The following is a 19,009-nucleotide window of genomic DNA, read 5'->3' as shown; positions in this document are numbered from 1 at the left end:
ACGCTAGTTCTATTATTATACAAATTGTTCATTGTAAGACATTATAATCATATCCTGCTACATCTCCATACCGAGAAAATCGCATAAGACAAATGCACTGCAAATATTGCTGACACATTACTTCCAGCCCACGAGTACGATTGCTTCGAAATATCAGCGATGAATAAGGTTTCACAGTCGCGAGATTACTACATTATATTATGATATATAGGAAAACTGAAAGGCTATAATAGTAACGAGTTCCAGGATTAAATCTCACACGCGGTCTTTAATTAGTACTGTTCCATAACTGAAGCGACAAAGAAACGGTAATCTTGCAGGATTGATCACCCCCTTTGCAAGGTGACCGTGAAGAGATATCTAATGAAGAATTACTTCCATCTGCTGCTACCCTTGACCATGAGGTAGCAGCACTGAGAGTTTCTCATAATGGGGGGTGACTCAACCAGTCAGCAAATTCATCAACTCTCGACAATGCAAAACGTATTTTTGATTGTAATCTAAATGTGTTCTGTCACTTTGCTTTGCATTTGCTGGGTAGGCTGCAAGTATTAGAATGCAGCGTTTATTTCCTCCCCCTCAAAATCGGAAATGAAATGGAAATATGATTGATTATGTGTGGGTGTGTTCTTTTTACAGAGAACACAGCAAACCCCATTCTTTTAAGCTCACGATATTTATAAACTTTTTTTAAAAAGCTCCTGTCGCTTCATGACTGCACTCTGGAAAGTACAAAAACCTGTGGAGTCATGTCAGTTGGCGTCATATCCCAAAATATATTGTGTTTACATTTGGATGAAGTCATAGCAACGAAGACAAGCTTTGTGTTTACTTTGCATATCTGTGATGGAAGCGTATTAAATCTTTATTTATTGTAATAATAGATAATTCCGATTAATGCATGGAAACACGAGTTTTGCGAAAAACAGTTCAATATCACAGGTTACAGCTTCCAACAAACACGTTCCTGCTCTTTTACTGATTGGATTTAATTTAGATAGATTTATATTCATTGAAAGCTTGGAGAATACAATGATACCTTGTGCCTTTGTGGACTATTGCCCGCGGCATGAGATAAACGCTAATAATTATCAAATGCTGTGTGCTTGATTCTTTGTTGTAATCAGGGAAAAGGCGAATCTCTGAAAATGATTCTGTGTCTTGTCCCTGTGAACTGCTCTTTCTGGCAGTAAACGATTTTCAGCAAAAGTGAAGACGGTAGTAACAAATGTCTTTAAATAGATGAGAGAATTACTGCCGAAAAGAAAGCTGATGACGTGAGGCGAAGGATTCCCTTACAAACAAAATCCACATTCATATAAATTACATCAAATTGGGGATTATGAGTTCGATGCCTCACTTACATATCCAATGTTAGTTCAAAATAGATTGCGGGATCTTGCCGTGCGTTTTCCTACATTACACGGGATATTACAGGGAATGCCCATCTGTCCTGTGCGCTAGATCACATGATTACTTCCAAAAAGAAAAAGGGACATTCTCTGGATTATTGATTTCTCGATTTACAGACAAAATAAATCAGATTTTCTGCAGTGTACAATTTGACTGCCCCTGTCCTATGTCCAACGGTCAATGTCAACTGAACTTCAGTGGCTGTAAAGAATTTGACACCTTACGGCACGGTATAATCTGCTAAAGAAAAGCAAGCTTCTCGATACAGACTTTCGGGAGAGCTGAGATCCGACTGGAAACAACCTTTTCAGATTACAAAAGAAAATATGAAAAAAATTACAGATGCCGGAAATCTGAAATTTTAAAATTAAAAAACACAGGTATATCCAGCATGTATTTCATATTTGCAACATCTGCAGCATTCTTATTTTTCATCCCTCTCTGGGCGCAGTGTGTCCCTTTCCTGGAACTTCTAGGCTCGCGGGCACGCGCAATAGCGGCGGGGTCGGTCCGTCGATGAGGAACATGAACACAAGCCTCAGTAGCCGAGGATCCAGCGCGCTCACGCGCAGCCAGTGATGTGCTCCTGCCCAACAGACGAGCAAAGGAGACTCGTGGGGCAATTAAAAAAATAAAACAAAGTATAAGAACATAATTTTCCACTGAACCCTCGGCAAAAGGGCAGTTCTCTGGCAGTCGGTCCTGACTTGTTTTTTTTTGCTTTCATGCATGCACATACACGTGAAATAAAAGGAGCTCAATGAACTCGCGGCTTATTGCAGAGTGAGGAGCAGCAAGTGGAGCCCGGTGAGAGGTGAGTGGGATGAGGGGGGGTGGAGGTTGTAAATGCTCTTTTTTTTGTCATTGAGACTTTACGTTGTGGCTTGTTCGTTCAGTGTGGCGGCCGTGGAAGTGACCGAGAGTGGACGAGTTGTCCCTGTCCCTGGGCCTGTGGGGAAGCGGTGGCGGGAGGAGCAGCCGGCTCTCGGCGCCCGGCTCGGTGCCCCGTCCCCCGCGGGGTGCGCTCGCGCCCAGCCCGATGCCCCATCTCCCCGCGGGGTGCGCTCGCGCCCAGCCCGATGCCCCGTCCCCCGCGGGGTGCGCTCGCGCCCAGCCCGATGCCCCATCTCCCCGCGGGGTGCGCTCGCGCCCAGCCCGATGCCCCGTCTCCCCGCGGGGTGCGCTCGCGCCCAGCCCGATGCCCCGTCTCCCCGCGGGGTGCGCTCGCGCCCAGCCCGATGCCCCGTCTCCCCGCGGGGTGCGCTCGCGCCCAGCCCGATGCCCCGTCTCCCCGCGGGGTGCGCTCGCGCCCAGCCCGATGCCCCGTCTCCCCGCGGGGTGCGCTCGCGCCCAGCCCGATGCCCCGTCTCCCCGCGGGGTGCGCTCGCGCCCAGCCCAATGCCCCGTCTCCCCGCGGGGTGCGCTCGCGCCCAGCCCAATGCCCCGTCTCCCCTGTCCTGCACTGTGCCCATACACCCGCACCTTCACTGCTTCCTCCTCGCCCCGCTTTTATGACATTTTCTATTTCTCTTTTTTAAAAATAATAAACCGGCTCAGCGCAAAGATGCGGAAACCCTGAGCGTTGCGTGCTCGGAGCAAGTAGGCAAATTGTGTGTAATCCGAACATGATCCAAAGTTACTATTATTACGGTTATTTTATTTGGAAGCCAGAGGCAGATGGTTGCAGTAAGCCCGTTTGCCTTTCTGTGGTCCAGTTTTCTTCTTAAATAGCCGAGTAAATGGGGCAATGGGCGTAGAGATGTGTGATGATGATGTCCCAACCGTGCTGAGGTTAGACGCCGTGGGCTTCTCCTGACTCCCCGCGCCTTGAGTTCAGCACCGACGCTCGGCTGACGATGTTCAGCAGATCAGCGAGGAGTTGTTTCCGCTAGAATTGTTAGAACTGAAACTTGAGTTTTAAGGTTGCCGAAACTGTTTCAAATTCAGTTGCAACACAGAACAAGCCAGTTTGAGGTTAGAGATGCCTGTGCGGCCTCTTCCAGGTAGGGTTGCCGATGTTTAACGAATTTGTTGACTATTTCCCCCGCCTGTGTTTAACATACAAACTGCATTTGTAGAGTTTGTGTACCCGCGGTTCCAATTTTAAAAACGCAACTCCTAATTAATTTCCCTAACGTACTCAAGCCTGTTCTATTGGGTGCAACTTGTCTAAATTAGAATTAATGAGCTGCTACTTGTCTAACATCAGTAATTTCTGGTGATGTCATTATTGGCTTTTGATTAACAGTGGCCTCTTGTAGTATTCAGTGGGAAAAAGTACTATGAAGATTAATAATCATAATGTCACAGTATCCTTTTATTGATAAATATCACACACTAATTTGGCTGTGGTATTTTAAGAATTACCCTAAGAGAATGATTAAGTGTAGTCTGTGATAGTTTACCAAGGTTTGTTTTGCACTTTGTTTGTGGAACTAATATGTTTTTGTAAATTAAGATTCATAATAGAAACCTTATGCTGGTCAGATGATGAAATGTCTCTTTCCAGTTATTCATATTCTGCAATTCCCAGGTCACATTCGCTATGTTAAATCCAGCTACTGTCAAATTCATCACTTATACTAGCATGTTCACTGTTTATCAATAGTCCTTTTCCTACCCTGGCCTACTATATATGCTGCAAAATGGAATTTTCTACAATATTTTACTTAAAAAAGCTCCTTTCCAAGTTATTAATTTCAAAGTATTGAGCAAGCTCGGAACATTGTTTATAAAAATAGAATAAAAGGAAATAACATTGTGGTTGCCTATCTAATTTATGGGAAGCATGACCTTTTTCTTTAATAGCTTTTGTGCCACTAGCATTTAAACTGTCAGTTGAGTACTTTCATTAGCTAGTGGCCTTATGTTACTGGGACTGTTTTGATCTTGTGATTTACATTAATATTTTTTGACATTGCTTTGTATTTATTTGTCTCATGTGGAAATGAAGAGATTTGAACCAAATTGCGAGCTTGTATGCATGAATTACTGGTGGAGTATGTAGCCATGTATCAAAATTGAGATCTTAAAGTCTAATATTTTACTCACTTTGCATGGCTGTGTGTATTTCACACCTAGGAGACATCCGTTTCTGCTGATTCACCCACTGAATATAAGACTATGAAAGCTATCGTTGGCTTGGCATTCAGGCAAGTGCTCCCGATACCTAATGGAGCCATGCTGTATCAAAACCAGGACAGGAGGGAAGGACCAGATTATAGGGTCTTGACCTGAAAAGTCATCTGTTTATTTATCTCCATAGATGCTGCCTAACCTGCTGAGTTCCTCCAGCAATTTTTGAGTGTGAACCTCTAGTTTTCAAGCATCTGAACAATCTTGTGCATTTGTGTTAAAACTCTCAACCTTGTCACTCAGCTTGTATGAAAAGGGACATAAGAAATCCAGTTTTTTAATCTCTTGAAATAACTTTATAGAAAATTTGTAGTTTATTATTTGCTTTGATTTTTAAATATCTGGTTATTTTTGTCAGTGAATGAAATGGAAATATTTATTTTATTACAATCTCTCATTCTCCGTGCATTCCTTCTTACTTAACTTGTACCACAAGTCACTAAGACTGATAGAAAATCTAAATACTAGCATACATTAACCCTAATACCATGGTTGCTCCTCCCCCATCACTCTCCAGTGATTTAAAACAAAAGACTTTGAGTTCATTTATTAAGTTTATGACATCTTATCTCATCAGATGTGTAAAGGTTTTGATTGGGATTTTAAAACAAAATGCAAAATCTGTAGGGGAGGAAATGGGGCATGTCATTTTTTTCAACTTGATCCAGACAAATGTTATTAGGAGCTGACATGAACTATTCTTTATGCCTCTGTATACTTAAAGCTCCAGTTTCTGCACAAATGCTTTATGGACTCACTGGTGCAATGAAGGAACGTCCTGCCACTAGGGATTAATTTATAGATAAATTTCCATATTAGATTTTATTTTTTAGTACTCCTGTGAAATATCTTGGAACGTTTTGTATATTTTAAGGAACTAAAGATATGCTTTTGTAAATGTATTTGCGAGTATACGAACATATTTTTGATTTCCTGCGAATAGCCAACCAGGCCCATATAATACAACTTGATTACTTTTACATTTTTACAATCTACACTTTTAATGTTTCCTTTACCATTCCACGGTGATGAGCACTGCTGCTCAGTGGAGTACTGATGGGCATTGGTGGCCTAGGTGGCACTTGTTTGCCTTTTACTTGTGCACACAAGGAACGAGTTGATCTTCAGGTTCTTTACCACCTTATTGGTAAAAGCTGAAATGAGTACTTCACCTTGAAGTTGTGAGCAGAACCACTGGCCTTGGTATTCAGTACTGTGACTGAGTGAATTGGTAATGTTCTATGATTGCTTGTCACATCATTGTTGGAGATCAACCTTGTGTGAGAAACGTAAAATGGTCTAAATATGAGGTGATCCTTAGTGAACAAATCCATACAACTTAGTTAGGAAAGAAACAATTAAATACAGTGGCATGCAAAAGTTTTGGCACCCCGGTCAAGATTTCTGTTACTGTGAATAGTTAAGTGAGTAGAAGATGAACTGATCTCCAACAGTCATAAAGTTAAAGATGAAACATTCTTTTCAATGTTTTAAGCAAGAGTAGTGTATTATTTTTGTTTTGTACAATTTTAGTGAAAAAAGGAAAGGAGCACCATGCAAAAGTTTGGGCACTCCAAGAGATTTGAGCTACCAGATAAATTTTACCAAGGTCTCTGACCTGATTAAGCTTGTTAGGGCTATGGCTTGTTCACAGTCATCATTGAGAAAGGCCAGGTGATGCAGATTTCAAAGCTTTATAAATACCCTGACTCCTCAAACCTTGTCCCAACAATCAGCAGCCTTGGGCTCCTCTAAGCAGCTGCGAGCACTCTGAAAATTAAAATAAATGATGCCCACAAATCCGGAGAAGGCTATAAGAAGATAGCAAAGCATTTTCAGGTAGCCATTTCCTCAGTTCATAATGAAATTAAGAAATTGCAGTTAACAGGAATGGTGGATGTCAAGTTGAGGTCTGGAAGACCAAGAAAACTTTCCGAGAGAACTGCTTGTAGGATTGCTAGAAAGGCAAATCAAAACCCCTGTTTGACTCTAAAAGACCTTCAGGAAGATTTAGCAGACTCTGGAGTGATGGTGCACTGTTCTACTGTGCAGCGACACCTGCATAAATATGACCTTCATGGAAGAGTCATCAGAAGAAAATCTTTCCCGCATCCTCACCACAAAATTCAACATCAGTAGTTTGCAAAGGAAAATCTAAACACGCCTGATGCATTTTGGAAACAAGTCCTGTGGACTGATGAAGTTAAAATAGAACTTTTTGGCTGCAATGAGCAAAGGTATGTTTGGAGAAAAAAGGGTGCAGAATTTCATGAAGGAAAACACGTCTCCAACTGTTAAGTAGGTGGATGGGTCATGCTTTGGGCTTGTGTTGCAGCCAGTGGCACGGGGAGCATTTCAATGGTAGAGGGAAGAATGAATTCCATGAAATACCAGCAAATTCTGGAAGCAAACATCACACCGTCTGTTTTTTTTTAAAAAAAAAGCTCTAAAGATGAAAAGAGGACACACACAGGATAATGATCCTAAACACACCTCAAAATCCACAATGGGCTACCTCAAGAGGTGCAAGCTGAAGGTTTTGTCATGACCCTCAGTCCCCTGACCTAAACATCATTGAAATTCTGTGGATAGACCTCAAAAGAATAGTGCATGCAAGATGGCCCAAGAGTCTCACAGAGCTAGAAGCCCATTGCAAGGAAGAATGGGTGAAAATCCTCCAAACAAGAATTGAAAGACTCTTAGCTGGCTACAGGAGGCGTTTACAAGCTGTGATACTTGTCAAAGGGGGAGTTACTAAGTAATGACCATGTAGGATGCCCAAACTTTTGCTTCAGGTTCTTTTCCTTTTTTGTTATTTTGAAACTGTAAAAGATAGAAATAGAAAAATAATCTTAATGTTAAATGTGTCATCTTTAACTTTATGCCTTTTGGAAATCAGGTAATCTTTTACTTAGCTATTCACAGTAACAGAAATTTTGACCAGGGTGCCCAAACTTTTGCATGCCACTGTATACTTGCTGCTTTTTAAATTAATTTGTGGTATGATCTAAATTATGGCATGTTTGGGGTTACAAATGAGTTTATTTTTTAGTTTCCATTTTACTTTTTAAATTGTAATATATTATTCCCTTTGACACTTTTGATTCTTAGTGTTCACTTTGTGATCATTCTTTAAGATTTCAAAAAAAGTGAATAAAGCATGATATCTAATAGCACGTTTGACATGACAATTTCAAAACTGCAGCAGCCTTTTTAATTAAAATTATTGAAATTATTGAATCAATCTTGATGCCCACGAACAACTGAGCTTGAATTAATCCACGATGTAGGTTATTTTCCACTGACTATATCTTTGGGATAAACTACCCTGCTTTTAGTGGAAGAAGTTGCTGCGGTTTCTTCCTCCTCCAGTCTTCTGGGAAAATTGATTATGTTTGTTGTGAGTCATCTCTGATCAGTTTGTTCAAGCAAATTCTGTGAACAGATTGCATGCAAGTAAAAATGAAAACCTTTTCTGATGCTAGAAATCTGAACTGATCAACAGAAAATGCTGAAAACACTGTTCAGATCAGACAGTTTCTGTGGAAAGAGAAATAGTTAAAATTTCAGGTTGATGTGTCTGTCTAACCTGGGAAAGAGAGTATAAAAGGTTATCTTAAACTGCAGAGGAGCTGGTGGATAGAACAAAGGGGAACCTGAGATTAGGTTGAAGGCTCAATTGACAACTACTGGGTAACTATGTTTTGACTGTATATGTATGCTAATAGCAAGACAGTGATTTATGTTCAGGCTGTACCAAATGGGAGAGAACAATGAAGCCAATGTCATAGTTGGATGATTTGCAACAGAAATGGCCAGTTCTAGCACAGATAGAAAATGAATTACTGGAAAATGAAGAATGCAATACTGAGTGTGGTAGAGAGTAGTGGTCCCAGAAAGAAGATGGAGTTACTGGTGACAAGTCAGGATCTGTTGGCCCCACTACACTCTTCTCAACCACTGGAGCACATGTCTACCCTGTTTCTTGTGTCTGGTCCAAAAGCATTAGGATTTTAAGGTTCACGGTGTCCAAGCAGAGAACCTCCAAACTAGACATCGGCCTCTGTAAACATCTGACTGATGAGGCAAAATGGAACTCATGATCATTGCTTCAGCTTTCCCATCCACCTGTGTTCACTTACTGACTTTATAAAGATATTTAACTTCATGAGAGGCATTGACGAGGTGGATGGCTATAGTCTTTTCCCCAGGGTAAAAGATTAGGGTGAGAGGGGAAAGATTTAAGGGGGGCCCAAGAGGCAACTTCAAACAAAACGTACTGAAGTGGTGTTCCTCATGCTTGCATTGTTTAATGGTGCAGGAAGATGCAGATAGATTGGTGGGGTGGGCCATAGAATAAAAGTAACAGGCAACAGGAAGCTCAGGGTTCTAATCTTTTTGCAACTGGCATGTTTAGTTGGGTGAAAGTGTGCTGACGATGCCATGTGTTGAATCCCACAGAATCCTAAAAACCTGCTTCAGATCCAATCATATTATCTTGTCAAATGGCAGACCGGGTGCAAGGACTGGCGTGACCTTGTACAATGTAACTGATGGACCAGAACATGGTCTGTCCATGAAACTGCTGAGAGGATCATTTGATACCCAGAAAGTCAAAGCCATGAGCTCTGCCATCAAAGCTGACAATTGGTTTTTTTAAAAAAGTTTTTGAATGCTCTTGGCATTCAAAAATATTAATTGTTTAAATAATTAACATTCTTAAAGTAATTTCAAAAGTAATTTTTTAATCAATTTAAATGACTAAAATACTAATGCAAATGTTGGGAATTAGAACTGTAACTTGTTTTTACTATTCTTGCTGCCGTTCCAATGCGTAAGTGACTGGATCCCTTGCCAGGTTTAATCTAGTGTAGGTTTTATGGTCAAATTCCTTGGCTGACATGCTGGGGAATTCATACAGGACCAAGTCCAGCAATAGCACAGTTGGGTAATAGGCAGTAGAATCTTACTTCTGCTTGATCTCCTTGTACTTACAAGGCTAAATGCCAGGATTTCTGCAAATCTGTTTTCATTTTATGGAAAAGAAAATTAAGTTACTTCTGAAATAATGTCTATCTATGTACGCCTATACAGATATTTGAAAATAATGTTAATGTGAGTCCTTGAAATATACATACAATGTTATGTTTTATTTTCACCAGACCAGTGCACAATGGAGTCCTTTCCTGAATGATGAATAAATTTATAATACTTTGTGGCAAATAAAATAACTTTCTTAGTGATAATTTGTTCTTCTGTGTACTTTCAATTGCATTCATTTAATGTCTGAGAACTTCCTCAGTGAAATTTTATCAGAGGAGTTTGAGAGACATTAAGCCTGGTTAGGTGTAGCCGCAAAGTAATTTACTTTGCCACTACATTCTTGGCATTCAGTCCAAACTGAATAACTACCATCAGCTGGACTTCATAAGCTGAATTTTTAACATGGATATATAATCATTTTAAATTCACAAGTTGGGCATAGTCTGCCTGTGCTGTTGATTTTCTTGTACGATGTAAAGTGAAATAGGTTCCTAACATAGAAAATGATTGCCACACAGTTTTTTTTTTGAAGAGTCAGCAATGCAATTTTGAAACACAAGCTTCATTTGGAGACAAAATCACAGTGAAGATGATGGCTGGGTCATTTTAATTTGTGCTTTAAAATGACCAAGCTCTTTATTTTCCCTTTTGTAGTATCATGCTATTTTTGAAATGGGCTCAATGTTCTAACCTTGGGCAATCTTCCTGGCAGGTCTTTGTGACCCAATTTGGATATACCTTTGTCTCATTGTTTTACGTAAGTTTTTTTTTTACAAATGGTGCAGTTAAGATAGCAAAGAAAAAACTGGGTTTTTGACTTTTCCCAACTATTGTACCAATAGGTTGTCTAGTCATACACAATCTTGAATTTTGGTTCTTGTTTGCATTTTTTTAGTTTTGAGCTGTAATGCCACAGTGTTATTAAAGTGCACCTAAAATCTGTTTCACAACTATGGAGATAACTGGACAAATATAGTTCAAGATAAGTAAAGGACAGATACATTGCAAGTTGGAGTCAAACTTTTCACATAGAGAACAGGAGTGCATTTCAGTCACTAAGCATTTTTATATTTTTGGAGAATTTTACAGGGTACAAGTAGCAATTGAGAAAAGATGCTTGCTTCTGCAGTGAGCTTGGCCGCTAGATTGTTTTAAAACTTGGACAGTATATTGTAAAAGCAGTAGTTGATCTGGTTTTGGAGATAAATATTGAACAAATCAGAGCAACTGTCTTGCTCTTCAAAGAGTATTTTGACACTTATGTTTACCCACAGTGGCCAATTAACCAACCAACTGGTCCATTTGTGGGAGGAAACTGGAGCACCCAGAGAAAATCAGCACAGTCACAGGGAGAATGTGTCCACTCCACATAGACGGCTGAGGCCAGGATTGAACCCAGGTATCTGATGCTGTGAGGCAACAGCACTACTAACTGCACCACTGCGCTATCCATGTATAGATGGCTTTCCAATTAACACATTTTGGCCTGTGTGCAAAAATATCAGTTACTATTAGAAACAAGAGAAAATCTGCAGATGCTGGAAATCCAAGCAACACACTCAAAAAGTGCTGGAGGAACTCAGCAAGCCAGGTAGCATCTATGGAGAAGAATACAGTCGACATTTTAGGCTAAAACCCTTCATCAGGACTGGAAAGGGTCTTGGCCAGAAATGTTGACTGTACACTTTTCTATAGATGCTGCCTGGCTTACTGAGTTCCTCCAGCATTTTTGTGAGTTACTATTAGAGAGCTGACGTAAAAGTCACCCTTTTCAGGTTGTTATTATCATGCTTCAAAAGCAAAGATGAGGTAGAGCATGAAATTTTAACTTGTTACTCCTGAGTTTTCAAGGCCTAAAAATACCCACAAGTTGTGGAGGTTGGGTGGAGAGTGGACCAGGGTGAGAGATAGCATAGCCGCATCAAGAAAGAGTGATTCGATATTGTGTGTGTGTTTTTTTTTAAAGCAATGAGTCATGTTTTAGCAGAACTGATGAAGGAAGGGAGAGATTCCAAAATAAGTACTTGTATTCTGTAGGAAATTATGCCCTTATTTTGTTATAATAATATGTACCTATAAAATGCAACAGTACCCAAATCTAAATTTCTACACTAATTAACATTGGAGCCAGTTTTAATGAAAATCCTTCGTTCACTCGCAGTCTGAGAATGATGTATCGAATGCCATGTAGTTTAGTTTTGAGTTTGGTCAGATTTAGACTTTTGAGGTGTTATGAAGGCCCACATTTTAAGTGGTTTTGCACAACATACATACATGACAATTGAGCCTCAACTTTCTCCTTTAAACTGTTTTTCCCAATCACTGTTTTACTTTCCTTTTTTTCCTGAAGATATTTGTCTGGAATATGCCAGACACTGCCCGTGCCGCACGTTCCCACCAGTACCCTTGCACTGGAAGCCTTCATTGTCTGCCCCTTGCATGAGGTGCAGAGGACTGTGAGTGGTAACCATGTTGCACTTGGCTCAGCCATTTGGCCTGACCTAGGGGCCTAACTACATTGTTAGCTTAACTTTTCTTTTCAATGGTAAAGCCCTCTCTCATTGTTTCCTTTCTGTGATCTCTGCTGCTCTCTGACTCTGAGCACGTGCTCACCCAGTATCTGCCATACTCCTTCCCCGCCTCACATCTTATTCTGGCTTCTTCCTCTTTCCTTTCCAGTCCTGATAAAGGGTCTTGGCCTAAAATGTTGACTGTTTATTCCTCTCCATAGATGCTACCTCACCCGCTGAATTCCTCTAGCATTTTGTGTGTTACTCTAGATTTCCAGCATCTGCAAAATCTCTTGTGGCTGTGTTTTCTGCTTTTAATTGTTAGGATTTAAATATTCAGAATATTTTTTTAGAAAATGGAAGTACTTATTCAACATCTAAATCTAACCTTGTAGGCCAGATGGGTAGCAGTTCCCTACAGAACTACCAATATCAGAGCTTGTTCTGGCCAAATGATGTTTTATTAGGCTAATTGAACTAGAATACCAAGGCTTTCTGTGAATTCATGTCAAGAGAGTTGTGTTTGACAGTTCTGTGGCCTTATTAGCATGCAGGGGAGTTTGTGTGATTGGCCCTTACATGCTCCACCAGGTCCTTCCTAAAACACTTGTTTTTCCAGCATGAATCTGAAGGTTCGCTGTAGTTAATATCACATTTTTTAAAAAATCTGAAAATACAACCATTACAAGCAGTGTTTCAAATCGGTAGTTTCTTTTATCACCAATATTCATAAAGGAGCATGAATCATAACTGGAATTTTAAACTTCATATTCCTATAAATGCAGTCCCTTTCCATTTCTCTCCCCTCACTTCGACACTGTGTACTAATTTTAAAGTTACTGTTTGATCCTCTGTAAAATTGTGTGTAAAAATAATTCTAGCCTTGGGATTATAGTTGCTGGTTCTAAATGAAGAAATGAATTATCAATAAGAATTCAATGCAATATTAGATTTAATTTATAGGTTTAATTATACATTAGCTGAAGATTTTTTTTATTACGTGGAATATTCTCCAGTTGGTTGATTATTTCACATAACTCTTTGCTAATATTAAGCACTGGTGTATTTTTACAATGGAACTATGCAAACCTACCTTTCTTTTAACCCTCCTCTGATCAGTTCTCAAGTATAAAGCAAGGAGGACTGATGTGTACTACTGGTCCATAAAATCATATTTTGGAAACAGTGGTATTTTCTGTGATATGCATTTTATGGTAGACAACATGAAGGTTTTTCAAGAGCTACTGAAAAAAATACGAAAGCTCTAGTTAACAACTCCTGATATACAAAATTGTCAAATGGCCACGTTAAGGTCAAGGTGCTTTAATGATGTGTACAAAATTGTAAAATAAGACGCTATAGAAGTTAATTTGTATAATTTGTTAACAAATTGACACCAAATTTGAAACCAAGGTCATTTAATAGTCAAATATTAGATAATATGTGTGTTTGGAGTGAGTGCAATGTCACATGCTTTAATGTCACTTTACAAATTGTATCTGCATACGTAGTGTGACTTTTGTGGCCAATCATAGCTGTGAAAATTGCTATACAATTCCTTCAGTGGTTCTGATAGGGAATATAAATAATATTTTCTAATAGTTTTAACGAGTTTGCGCTTTTTCACCTGGCAGTATGCAATCTGAAAAACTGCTTGGCTGAAACAAGAGACATTCTGCAGATGCTGGAAATCCAAGCAACACACATAAAATGATGGAGGAACTCAGCAGGCCAGGCAGCATCTATGGGGAAAAAACAGTTGCCATTTTTGGCCGAGACCTTTGGCAGGACTGGAGGAAAAAAGATGAGGAGTAGATTTAAAAGGTGGGGGAGGGGTGAGAGAAACATAAAATGAGAGATGAACCAGGAGGGGGAGGAATGAGGTAAATAGCTGGGAAGTTGATTGGTGAAAGAGATACAGGGCTGGAGAAGGGGGAGTCTGAGTGAGGATAAAAGACTATGGAAGAAAGAAAAGGGGATAGGAGCACCAGAGGGAGGCGATTGGGCAGGCAAGGAAATGAGGTGAAGAAGGAAAATGGGACTGGTGAAGGAGAGGGTGGGGGTGAAGTGGGCCATTGCCGGAAGTTTGAGAAATCAATGTTCATGCCATCATGTTGGGGGCTATCCAGGCAGAATATAAGATGTTGTTCCTCCAACCTAAGTGTGGCCTTATTGCAATAGTAGTGGAGACCATGGATTGACATATCGGAATGTGAAGTGAATTAAAATGAGTGGCTACTCGGAAGATCCCGCTTCTTCTGGCAGACGGAGCATAGGTGCTTGGTGAAATGGTCTCCCACTCTATGCCAGGAGTCCACACCGGGAGCACCAAACACAATTTATGACCCCAAAAGACTCTCAGGTGAAGTGTCGCCTCACCTGGAAGGACTGTTTGGGGCCCTGAATGGTAGTGAGGGAGATGATGTAGAGACAGGTGCGGTGCTTGTTCCACTTGCAAGGATAAGTGCCAGGAGTGAGATCAGTGGGGGAGGATGAATGGACAAGAGAGTCGGGTAGGTGCGATCCCTGCAGAAAGTGGGGGAGCAGGAGGAGGGGGAGATGTGCTCAGTGGTGGTGGAAGTTTCGGAGGATTGTCCGCATGAGGCTGGTGGGGTGGTCTGTGAGGACAAGAGGAATCCTATCCTTGGTAGGGGGGTGGGAGGATGGGGTAAGAGCAGATGTGCGAGAAATAGAAGAGATGTAGTTGAGGGAGTAACTGTTCGGCTGAACAGCTATTTTTTTTTTAAATCATTTAATTATTTTAAGTCCTAATGGTTTTATTACAGTGAAACTTTGCTGTATTCCAGAATTGAAACAAGTTATTTCTATCAATCTTTTAACTTTTTTTCCCTCCAGTACTAAGTAGACCATATTTATAATGCATGACAGTGTTTAAAATTTGAAATAAGATTTGAGCTTGAAGTGGAAAGAGTGAGCAATTTCAAGTTCCTGGGTGTCAGTATCTCTGAGGATCTACCCTGGGCCTGACATATTGATGTAGCTACAAAGAAGGCACAACAGTGGGTGTATTTCATTGGGAGATTTGGTATGTTACCAAAGACACTTGCAAATGTCTACCGATATACCATGGGGTGCATTCTAACTGCCTGCATCACTGTCTGGTGTGTGGTGGGGTGGCTACTGCCCAAGGTCAAAATTGACTGCAGGGAGTTTTAAGCTCAGTCAGCTACATCATGGGCTCTAGCCTCCATTATATCCAGGCCATCTTCAAGGAGCAATGCCTCAGAAAGATGGTCTCCATCATCAAGGATGATCATCACCCAGGCCAAACCTTATTCGCATTGCTACCATCAAGGAGGAGGTACAGAAGCCTGAAGGCACACAGTCAATGATTTAAGAATGGCTCTTCCCCTCCACCATCGATTTCTGAATGGACATTGGACCCGTGAACATTACCTCAGTACTTTTTTATTTGTATTTTTGCACTATTTAATTAACTGTTTAATATATATACTTTAATTTAGTTTTTTTCTATTATGTATTCTATTGTACTGCTGCTGCAAAACAACAAATTTCACGATATATGCCGGTGGTATTAAATCTGATTCTGATGGGCACAAGTCCCAGACTGAGTCAAAGTTTTCTAAATATATTGTTAAGATGGACAGGGCATCTGAAAATACATGGAAATAACTTCATGCAAATCTCTCATATTACAGAAAGATTTGTTTTAAGATTTCCATGTTATTGATTTCCAAATACATTGTAAAGATTTCTGTCAGTGATATAATCAACCAATTATGCAGATTGAGTATCCCTTATCCAAAATCTCAAAACTACTTATCCAATTTTTTGTGCTGATGTGACATAAATGGAAAATTTCCCAAGATGCTGGGAATGTTCCTAGGCAATGTGAAAGTCTGCACACCACAGACAGGTCTGAGAAGTTCTCGTATGTCATGACAGAAGCTAATGGAAAAATAGAAGAACACTGCTTAAAACAAAAAACACATTGCCAGAGCAGCCATGGAGTGATCATGATCTTAAACTGATTGGACATCTTCTGCAAGACCAAGATTGCTGTCCACCACTGCTCCCCAACTAACGGCACAACTTGAGCAATTTTGCAAGGAGGAATGGCAAATCACATTGTGCAAAGCCAATAGAGACTTGTCCCAAAAGACTACTGGCTGTAGTAGCTGCAAGAGGTGGTTCAACTAAGTGTTCAGCAAAGGGTGATGAATACTTTTGAACTGCTGACATTTCAGCTTTTCACTTTTTGGTTTTTCCATTTATGGGGCTCTACCGTTAGGGGGGAGGAGCATATGATTCAGAAATAAAAATTCTCAGTTAATCAAAAATTATCAATTGTATTACTCATGTGAAGAAAAATTCGGAGACTGAGTACATTTTCAAGGCACTGTGTGCCGCTTAACAGTATGCTGATCATGAAACAAGCAAAGATCTATCTTGACAAACTCAAAATTGAAGGTAATTGTGAATATTCAGTAAGCTGGTTACAGAAATTTAAGAAAAGGCATAGTGTACAATATAACTTCTAACATCAATTATATATTACACCACAAAAAATAAAATAGATTATACTCAAATTTATCTGATCAGTGTTTTGGATGTAATCAAGAATTGATACTTTTTTTACACTCGGTCTTGTTTTAAAATTCAACCTTTTTGGACAAATTTAAGAGTTTTACTGGAGCAAGTTGTTGGAACACAGCTTCCACACAATCCAATATTATTCTTACTAGGTGATATTAAAGGGATAAAACCAAAACCCAAATTGAACAAATATCAGAAAGAGTTCATAAAAATTGCATTGGCAGTAGCCAAAAAGGCTATTGCAGTTACTTGGAAATCGGATTTATACTTGAGTATAGATTGTTGGAAGAATGAAATTTTCAGCTGCATTCCACTTGAAAAAATTACTTATAATTTAAGAAATATGATATATTTCTGAAAATTTGGTGTGCTTATTTACAAAAGATAGGATTAAATATAAAGATAAAATTATCGGTCATCTGGGGAAAGAAATATATATGTGGAGCATGGGGGGATCTTCCGATATCCAGGCACTCTTTCTTTCTTTTTTTTTCTCTTGTGTATATAGGGATATGTTAGGGGGGAGGGGTTAAGGGGAGGGTGGGGAGGGTTGATATATATTTATTTTTTTCCCTTCTATTTTGTAACCCGTTTGAAAATTCAATTAAAAAATTTAAAAAAAAGAAAAGGCATAGCATTAAATTTAAGTGTCTGCTGACCACGAAATTCTAGCAGCAGAACAAGACTATGATGTTGATTCGTTTTTATTCCTTGCATAATGGCATTCAGTTTTTAAGGTGTTGCTAATGAAAATATAACACCAGAAGAAGTCTACACTGCTGATTGTTTTTATATCTTACATAAAACCTTTTTTTAAAAAAAAGTAAAATACAAGTACAGTGTACTGTAACCTTTTAAATCAAAACATGGCATTATAGGCACAGATTGAAAGCCTGCAGTTGTTTATTGTTCAATAGCTGATTCAGGTATTCTCCAGATGCTGCCATGCTGCTCTTTTAAAACCCTGAATGCATTATATTAATGGTATATAATTTTTACTGCTAAGTACATGTGTGTGATGAACAACTGTAAGACAAAGATTGTTTACCACTAGCGCACAAATTCAGAGTCGGAAAGGATGGTGATCCCAAACTATTTCATTATATATTTCAAAATCTGAAAAACTCAAAAACACTTCCAGCCCCAAGCGTTTTGGATAAGTACTCAACCTGTACTTGCTTGCTCTCTGCTTTGCTGTTTTTTTTTAGCAGATAGTCCTCAAATCTACAGTAATTCCATTTATAATATTTTCCAGGAATACTTATCAGAGAATTTTTGACATTGAGACAAAAGATGTATTAACTTTGACAAATCTAAGCAATTCCAATTGTAAGACTCACAATAGCAGAGAGGGAATGTTTGGGGCAGAGGGTGAGGAATAAAGAGGGAATTTGGAGTTTTGGCCAGAGTATATTTGTCAAACACCATGCCCCCAGGCAAATAGTTATACATCGAGAGATGAAGAAAATTAAGACGACACAAGAGACTGGATTGGAGCATTGCTGAGCTCTAAATGGTTATTGGACTAGAGATGTTTACTGTGGTTAGGAAGCTTAAGTCTATGGAGTCGTTTCAATGCCTGTAGGATCATTTTGAATTAAAGGTGTTGCAAAAGATTTTGGTTGGTAAATATTTTGGATGATAAACTATATTTAATCCATTTTAGTATATGGAGAGCACATATTTGGATGAGCTGGTTTAGAAGGTGCAAAGTGGGAAGTCAGCAGAAGACTGTAGGTGTAGTTGAGTTTGGTGATAACAAGTATGGTGAAGCTTGCATAGGAAATGAGCTGAGGCAAGACAACCAATTATACTGGTGATCAAAGTTGGCATTCAGGGGAGCTTTATAGGCTTCACCAATGAAGAATGTTAGGAGTGATTTGGGTCCACTGGAGTAGTTTTCTTGCAACATTGGACACCGAAGGCAGAGTTAACTGTAATAATTTCTGAGGGGAAAAGGTGGATGTTTTTCATCCTTTGCAGTGAATGTGGATTTATTGGCTTTGGATTAGAGGTGAGTTGAAGAAGATGGTGTGTAAATGGAACTGCGCATTAGAGAAGGGGAAAGGTTAACTCAAAGTCAAAGTAAATTTTATCATCAGGGTATGTATATGTTACCATATGCTACCTTGAGAGTCGTTTACTTGCAGGCATTTAATGGGAAATAAATATAACAGAATTTACAAAAAAAATACATAAACAACCAATGTTCAAAAAAGACAAATTGTGCAAATTAAAAATACTGAGAACATGAGTTGTAAAGAGGCCTTGAAATTGTGTCTGTTGCTTGTAAAATCAGTTGAAAGTTGTGAGTGAAGTTATCCATGCCA

At 39.5% G+C, this 19,009-nt stretch overlaps 1 protein-coding gene across 3 annotated transcripts in view; it reads left to right on the top strand.

Moving 5' to 3' along the window:
• The first annotated feature begins 1,973 nt into the window (after nt 1–1,973).
• LOC132392730 (diacylglycerol kinase beta) overlaps nt 1,974–19,009 on the top strand; it is a 521,872-nt gene continuing 504,836 nt past the window's right edge. For 2 of the 3 annotated variants that reach the window (XM_059967021.1, XM_059967020.1), the window contains exon 1: nt 1,974–2,227. The gene's annotated coding sequence lies outside the window, so the exon portion shown is untranslated. Of the gene's footprint in view, nt 2,228–11,941; nt 12,048–19,009 lie in introns of all 3 variants that reach the window. The other variant, XM_059967019.1, reaches the window with a different exon arrangement.

This window comes from Hypanus sabinus, chromosome 4 (genome assembly GCF_030144855.1).
Source record: "Hypanus sabinus isolate sHypSab1 chromosome 4, sHypSab1.hap1, whole genome shotgun sequence".
NCBI classification, from domain to species: Eukaryota; Metazoa; Chordata; class Chondrichthyes; order Myliobatiformes; family Dasyatidae; genus Hypanus; species Hypanus sabinus.
This window is presented reverse-complemented; position numbering and strand designations above follow the sequence as displayed.